This window comes from Mesoplodon mirus (genome assembly GCF_964341445.2).
Source record: "Mesoplodon mirus genome assembly, chromosome: 1".
NCBI classification, from domain to species: domain Eukaryota; kingdom Metazoa; phylum Chordata; class Mammalia; order Artiodactyla; family Ziphiidae; genus Mesoplodon; species Mesoplodon mirus.
Window position 1 is genome coordinate 192629861 of NC_138976.1, and position 8410 is coordinate 192638270.

Below are 8410 nucleotides of genomic sequence, written 5' to 3' on the forward strand. Positions count from 1 at the left end.
TGATAACACAGAGCACATTTCTAATCCTAACTATATGCCATAATTTTGGCAGAAATCCACTCCTCCACTTTTATGCAATGTATTAACAACCAGAAATTTAATTGTATTTGTTGAGACTGTAATATCAACGTGAAGCATTCCTTTTGTGAAGCTCAAATTCTTAACACTTGCTTTCCCCTTTGCAAGAAATACTTACTCCTTTACTCCCTTGTCCCCTTAGGCTACCTACGTCATACTTCAGTTAAGAAGACATTTCACAAGGGATGCCTTTCCTCATCCTTCCAGGTGAGAAAGGTTCCCTGTCCCATGGCTCATAGTACCCTGTCTATATTTACTACAATTAGTAATTATTCTTTAGACTGCAGGCTCTAAGAAATATGGACAATGCTTGCTTTTCCACACCTTGTATTACCAGCACCTAATGCAGTGCCTGGGACATAGTAGAAGTTCTATAAATATGTAATGATTGCTGAATGAATGAATGAATGAATGTGTTAGTCACAAGATAAATGCATAAATCGTATTTGTAAAGCACAATACAAAGTAATTTCATTAATATTCACCCACTTATTTGTACCTTTATACCCTTCTCTTCATTTATATATCTTAGAATTACTTTTAATTTTATCAGCAGGGATACAGGATTTAATGATGAAATTTTGATGACATGTATTAGAAATATTTGTGAGTGAGTAAGCACTATGCCATGGTGAGAGAGAGAAAAAAAAAAAGCTATTGCTATATTCTTGACTCAAATCATACTCAATATTATTTGTTACATATTATATTACACACACAAATGCATTCTCACTGGCATGGTATCACCTACATTATTATAATTTCCATTTCCTTCCCAATCCCTTTAAAGCCCATATCTGACCCTTAGACTTATTAAATTGCATTGTTTTAAACCACTTCTCCAATTTGTCAAGGTCATATTACGGTCATGTTGAATTTTGATCTTGACAAAGTATTAATCAGTCTTATCAACTAAAGAGAACTGTAAATGACTAAATCCACATGCTTTTCTATCATCCTAGACTTGATGAAAATATTAAATAGCCTCTGGCCCAGGATTGACATCTACATATAAAACTTCTGTCCACTTTGGTTGAGGAGGAACTATAAATGAGTTTCATTGTTCTACCTACTTTGTTTCCAATAAATAGGTCTCTGGTGCTGATCTATTTTTATAAATTTGTGAATGAATTCGATTTGTAACATTTTTATAATATTAATATTTAATGTCTGATTTCAAGTCGTGGATGAAAAAATGCTAACATCAATGAAAACTACTACTTGCCCAAATAGATTAATAATAGTAAGAACAGTTAAAGTAGATTTTAAATCTACTGTCATGTTTATGTACTTTCCTGAATTGTTCCCACTGTGCCACTTCCTTACTTTCTGAATATGACAGGTTCATGCATGACGTCCTCCTCTAGATGCTGTGCCATTAAGAAATCTCACTGATTATAATAGGTGATCATCTATGATGGATAATAAATATGCTTGTGCATTTTCAATCACAAATCCATGTCTTGCACACTGAAATGATTTTACTTGTTGCTTGATCACGGGGACTTCTTCCTCTGAATAAATAAGACTTGACTTTGCCTCTTTATGCAGTCATCTGCTCACAGTTCTGCCTCTCTCCAGTAGACTGTGTCTCCTTAAAGACAAATGAATATTCATTCATCTTTGATCCCCTTTGCTTAGCATGCATAGTAAGTGTTCAACAAATGTTTGTTTAATAAGTTAAACACCAATATGCCGTGAAGTAGGAAAATCTGGAGATGTGAGTAGTCAAGATGGGGGGTGTGATTAAAGGACCCCTCTGAATTCTAAGAACAACATACTTAGGAGGGAATGCATGAATAATCAACAGGGCTGACTACTTGACAACTAGTATGTATTCAACTTTCAAATTCTATATTATAAGCATCCCTGAGTGTAAGTTGAAATGGATAGACAGGAATTTTTGTTTTATTTTTTCTAATGAGGAAGCAGTGTAGGTCTCTATTCTCATGGCCTCTGTTGCTTCCTATGAATATTTCTCCAATATCTTGACATAATCATTTTCAGGAAGCCAAGAGAGTCCAACAGAAAATGACAAACAACAGAAGTTGCTTTCATTTTCTAGTGTTTGGAAAAACATAAAAATAGGTTTAAGTTTTTCAAACATACTTAGATTTCATGAGATTTTACTTGGTTTATAATCAATATGATAAGATGCATATATATGTATATAGAATCATCATTCATTTTAAATTGGAAATAATGTGTATCCCCATGGCTGATTTGCAAACTGTCAATAATAAGAACCAAGCTTATGTCCTCCTAAGTCTTTTGTAGCCCCATTTTAACACATTTTCTGAAAGTTATTTCACTTCAACCACTCTAGATACTTTCTAAAAAAACAAGAGATGACTTTTTAAAATTTTCCTTTCAAAATGAAAATATTAAAATATGCTACAAATTGGTGCAATAATGGAAGCTACAACTTACCACGTAAGTTTGTTTGTAATTGAGCAAAATATGTTCCAATAATTTTTGCATTGTATTTGCCTTTCTCTCTGTAATTACTAACCCTTTTTCTTTCACTATGGAATGTGAATTTTGATTTCTCATCTTCAAATTTGCCTTTAAATACATTTCTACCCTTACTTTTCTTCCATCTGGAAGCTAAGTTTTCAAGAGAAAATTTGTTGCCACAAATATTGAATGACTTCATATTAGGAATAATTCTAATGCAACTACTTTGTATTTGGAAATGTGCCACTGTGTTTAGGAAGGCTAAACACATACTTTTGGGTAAGTTCAAAAAAGATTACTCCAATGATTCAACCAAATATATTTCAAGCATATTGATAAGAAATTTCAAACTAATTGTGTGTGATAGCCATCAATTAAAGACGTAAAATGAATGCCTGCTATTTTAAAACATAGTTAAGCCAAGGAAAAGCTGTGCATAACTAGCATGTTCTGTAAAGATAATTGGCTCACTAACTAAATTCTAACAGCCCATTCACATTTCTAGATTTTAATTGAAGAATGGATGGAAATAGTAAGGTGAGCTCATTGCCCAATACACATAAGCATGTGACAATTTTAATTTCTGCAGAGATGCCCATATTGTATGAAATCTTATTAATATTGTGATGGAATACAGTGAATCATGCTGTGAAAGAAGCACATATTTGTTGTACATGTGTTCACACACACACACACAAACACACAGATACACACACATTTCTTTCCTCTCTATTCTCATTTCAGTCCCATTTTTCCTCTTCTTAGATAACTGGTATCATGAATTGAATATAAATACTTTGAATCCATGCTTGAACTTTTTACTATATGCAAATGAATCCATGAAAAACACATGACTGCTTTGAGTTTTAAAAATTTATATACATGTCATCATGCCAAATATGTAATCTTAAAAATCATTTATCATGTATATAATTAATTACTTCGAGTGAAGTATTGCATTGCATCTTAAAAATAGTTTATATATGTCTTTTGTAAGCAGCATAAACTGGAATTTTTAAATTTATTTTTATTGTCTCTGTGATCAAATGTATGGTGATTGTTGATCTATTTCTCCTTTATTTTTCCATGTTTTATCCCTACCGGTACTAACTTCGTTTAAACACATTTTTCATTCTCTTTTTATGGTCTACCTTTTTATGAATCATATATGAAGTCTTCATTTTTAGTGTTTTCTGAAAAATTTGACATATATGTCTAACTTGAAAAAGTCTAAAACTAATTATCTCATCTTCCTCCTAAGCGGTTCATGGACCCCTCAAATTTTAAATCTGATCTCCAGTATTTCAGTATATTATCTAGTGTTTTAGTTTTACTTTGTACACACCCCCATTGGCTATTATTTTTTACACTCTACCGTTATTCAGATTCATTCCAACATTACAAATTTCTTTGCTAGTCACTGTTCAGTGCACCTTCCTACTTCTTTTTATGCTTATTTTCTTTCTTACTGAAGAACATTCTTTGTACAATGGTCTCCAATCTTGCCTAAAACACATGAGAATTATGTGAGAACTTTTTAAAGCTCCCATTATTGAAACACCGCCTAGATCACTTTGGTTAAAAAAAAAAATCTCCAAGTATTGGCTTCAGGCATCAGAATATTTTTTTTTTTTTTCTTTTTGCGGTATGCGGGCCTCTCACTGTTGTGGCCTCTCCCATTGCGGAGCACAGGCTCCAGATGCGCAGGCCCAGCGGCCATGGCTCACGGGCCCAGCCGCTCCGCGGCATATGGGATCCTCCCAGACCGGGGCACGAACCCATATCCCCTGCATCGGCAGGCGGACTCTCAACCACTGCGCCACCAGGGAGGCCCCATCAGAATATTTTTTAATGCCTTCAGACAATTCCAATAGCTGCTGCTACTGCTTTAGTCATTTTGTTGTTGTTGTTGTTACAGTTTGTGGGTGGTAATTCCTCTTTGTCTAGGAATGAAAATTTCTTTACTTCTTGTTCTTGAGTAGTTTTTTTAAAATGAGGTGTAGAATTTTAATTTGGACAGCTATATGTGCTCAGTACTTTGAAGATATTATTCTATTGTTTTCCAACATCTACCTGTTTTCTGATAAGACAACAGCATCTACATGTTTTCTGATAAAACAACAGATATTTAAAGCCAGCCCTCAAAAACAAGGCTTATTATTTCCAGGGCCCCCTTGAACTTCTTGGTTTCAACTCCTCCTCACTATTCTAATGTTGAATTTGTTTTTTCTCCTTAAATCCTGAGACTGGGGATCCCCCCATTTTTTATAAGCTTGTTCATTTTCTTTTTATGTGCTGCTACATGTAAAAGCAACATATAAAAGAAAACACAAGTATAACAAACTGTGTGTTCAGGTTGGAAGAAAGGATTCTCAATATCAGTTCAGCCTATCCTATTGACTGAAAGCATTTACCTTGTTTCTTTTACAACTAACTTGAATATTATGAGTCTTACATCTAATATACAGTACTCTTCACCCTTCTTGGAACGTCTATGCTCAATAAGGACATTAGTTGATTTGTCACTAATATTGCTTTCCCAACATGTGAGTGCATTCAGAGTTCTATCCTGTCCCATATACATAGCATAATCTTATATTTTGTATCTAACTGGCATCAGTTTTCCTTTTTTTTTTCGATTTACTTTTAGCAAGACTGTACTGAAACACTCTTACACCTTAATAGATCTAATTGTCTGGACTTAAAATAATAGATTTCTCTATCACAGGGGCATTTGTCTGTACAGATACTGATTTCTGTTCTCTGCACATGTTTTCATGTTATATGCCCAGTGTAATATGAAGCGAGTTAATTTATTGTGTTGCATATAGTAAAGAATCCAGCAGAATAATGTTATTTAGGGTTTTTTTTCCATTATTTCTATGAATAACAACAACATCAACAATAATAGTAATAGAAAAGATAATTTCTACCTATAGCAAGTCTCAGTTTTTTCTTAAATGCAGTAGAAGGCCCTTCACACTCTATTTGTCATCTTGGCTTCAGGTTTTCATATTGTTGGCTAGAAGACAGACAAAGGGGATTATGGACAGAACTGAGCCTGATTTCTGCTAATCTCCAACTTGAATTATTTCAAGGTTTGCAAAATATGATTCAAGTATTTCACAGGCCTTTATAACCTTTGTCATCTGTCTGGTATATGTGCCATCATGGGTGGATTTGGAACTGACATTTTATATCTCTGATCTCAACTGTATAAATATTTGTTTAGACTGACTATCAACATAGAACACAGACATTCTCTTCTGATGTATGGATGATAGAATAGTCCTTAACTGGGCCCCTAAGGATGGGGCAGGCACAAACTAACAGAGGGCAATGAGGCAAATTTTCAATGAACTCAGATTTTATATTTTCCTTTAGGTAAAAGAGTGGTTGCTTCTATACCAAAAAACTATTTCTTATAATTTGGGTTACATTAAAAATATCTCATATATACAACCATTTATCGGAATCTATAATAGTGACTTGGTTTTCTCAAATACATTATATATGGAGTCCTTTAGACTGGAATTAAATTAATCATGGTGGTATTTTTTTTCTTCTATAGACTTCCCAGCTATTTTCCCCTAGGAAAACTCTCTTAAATAATCAAGAGAAATATTTTAGGCAACATTAGGTAAATCATCACCCTTATTAGATGAATTAATATTCTTGAAGTTATAGCTCATTTCATGGAACTCAGATTAACCTGATGTTATGGACATTGTCATTTATCAGTAAGTTATTTGTTAATTTGCTCAGTATGTGACATAAAATATGTAACTTTAATAAGTGAATGGATCACCTCAAATAATTCAGCAAATCTTGAAAATGATAAGGATTAAAATTGTGGATGTATAAAGGACACAGAAGCTTGGAGAACTTTAAAACCATCTATTTCTCTCCTGTTTCCCTCAGAGAAGGAAATGAAGGCTGACACTTTAGCATGGTTTGGAAATCCTCCTAAAAAGTATCTGACTTTCTCTTAGAATTAACAAGTAATTTAAAGTTTTAAGAACTGCAGAACTGATCACATGAATTACTGTAATTTAGTCAAGAATTTTTTTGAATATCCACTTTTGACAAACATTGTACATATATATACCAGGTTGTAGAGATGAATAAAATCATCCTTAGTCTCAAATAACTGAAAGAAAAATCCCCCAATATTAGTAAATACTGAGGAATTAAGGATGATGCTATGAGAAAATTTTTATAATGTGAAATTTATTAAGTTAAATAAAATATTGTGCTTTTGAGATTAGAATGAATTGGTTTTGTTCTAATGATACTGATGATAGACAGTGGTTGTATTTTGCAGAAGTTTTATGGGAGCAAAATAAAAACTTGATAATGTGATATAAATTTGGTCCCCCAAGGCGATTTTTATTGTTATTTCTATTGGTGTTGTTAATGAGAGAAATTTCTGTGAGCTATTAGAAAAAAAAATGTGGATATCAATATCTAATCAAAAAGAAGGACAAAATAATGGATAATTAGAGGATATATATAACCAGTAAATTAAAAATATACTCACATGCTAAGGAAGCACAGTGGTGGAAGTTTTGCTCATCATAAAGCTTTAACAGTGAGTAGAAGGTATCTTGGTGTCTTGGGTGTGGGAAGATATGCTAACAACCAGTGATAGATCCGTTGTAAAATTTGGAACTGTTTCTTTGGTATTAAATTTCACTTAAGACCTGTGCTTCTGGACAGGATGGAGTAATAGGAACTGGATTTACTCTCCTGGCTTAAACTGCTAAAAGTAAAAATATATATATATATTAAACAATACTTTTAGACATTGAACAACAAACAGCAGAAGACAACGGTTGTATAAAGCTTTAAATATAATGATAACCCATAAAAACCAGTGGCATAATGTTTTGTGTAATACAGTTAAATGTTGGTGTTTGAACAAGTCCCTGGTCACCTGTGAAAAATAAAGGTGGATTCTCTTTTCATATTTATTAACAAAATGAATTTCATAGGGATGCAGTATTTAAATATGTTAAAATACTACAATTACTAGAAGAAAACATTTTTGTTTTATTTAATAAGAGTTAATTTTTAAATTTTTTTATATTTTTATGTGTTGCATTTATTGCTTTAAGATTATACAAATATGTTTTGATATAATTTAATACATGCAGCATCAACTAGAGTATTCAATACACAGAGTATTCAATGGGTATAGGCTTAGTAGTGGGACCAAATTAGCCCTAGACTAAATTGTTTCACTTGCAGCCTAATAAGGCTTACAAGGAAGCCTCAAAATGATCAAACTATTTCTTAACTACCTCTTTGAGCAAAGTTACAAATATTTAAAAAAATACAAATACGCCCTGCAACCAGTAAAGTAAAATTCACAGTATCTGACATGCAATCTAGAATTACTAGGGATGCAAAGACGAAGGAAAATATAACCCATAACAAGGAGAAAAATTAATGAATGAAAACAGACTGAAAAATGGTACAATCAGTAAACAAAGACATTCAAACAGTTATTATAACTAATTTTCATAGGTTCAAAAAGTTTAAAGGAAAGCATCAACATCTTAAATAGACATATAGAGGATATAAAAATAACCCAAATTGAGTCCCTAGAGATAAAAAACATAGTTTCTGAGATGAAAAATCAACTGGATGGGATTAAAAGAGATGAGGCAATGCAGAAGCAAAGATTGACCTCCCTGCAAAAGCAAAATTTTGTTATTATAATCTGTCCCACTGAGTAGTCCAAATATAAAGTCAGAAATGCAAAATGCCAGCTTGGTCATCTTTTTCCATTTCAAGTTTGCTTTACCCTTTCTGGTTTGTGCTTCCAAAAATAATTAAAGTATAAAATTATGAAAATTGTATTCAATGGTAT

General features: G+C 32.7%; 1 long non-coding RNA gene across 1 annotated transcript; it reads right to left on the reverse strand.

Annotated features, from left to right (window-relative positions):
- Window positions 1–36: 36 nt before the first annotated feature.
- Window positions 37–7291, reverse strand: LOC309804797. The gene is made up of 3 exons (XR_014294166.1): window positions 7076–7291; window positions 5469–5557; window positions 37–1672 (listed from the first exon to the last, which is right to left on the reverse strand). It is a non-coding gene; the product is annotated as an uncharacterized lncRNA (long non-coding RNA).
- Window positions 7292–8410: the final 1119 nt, after the last annotated feature.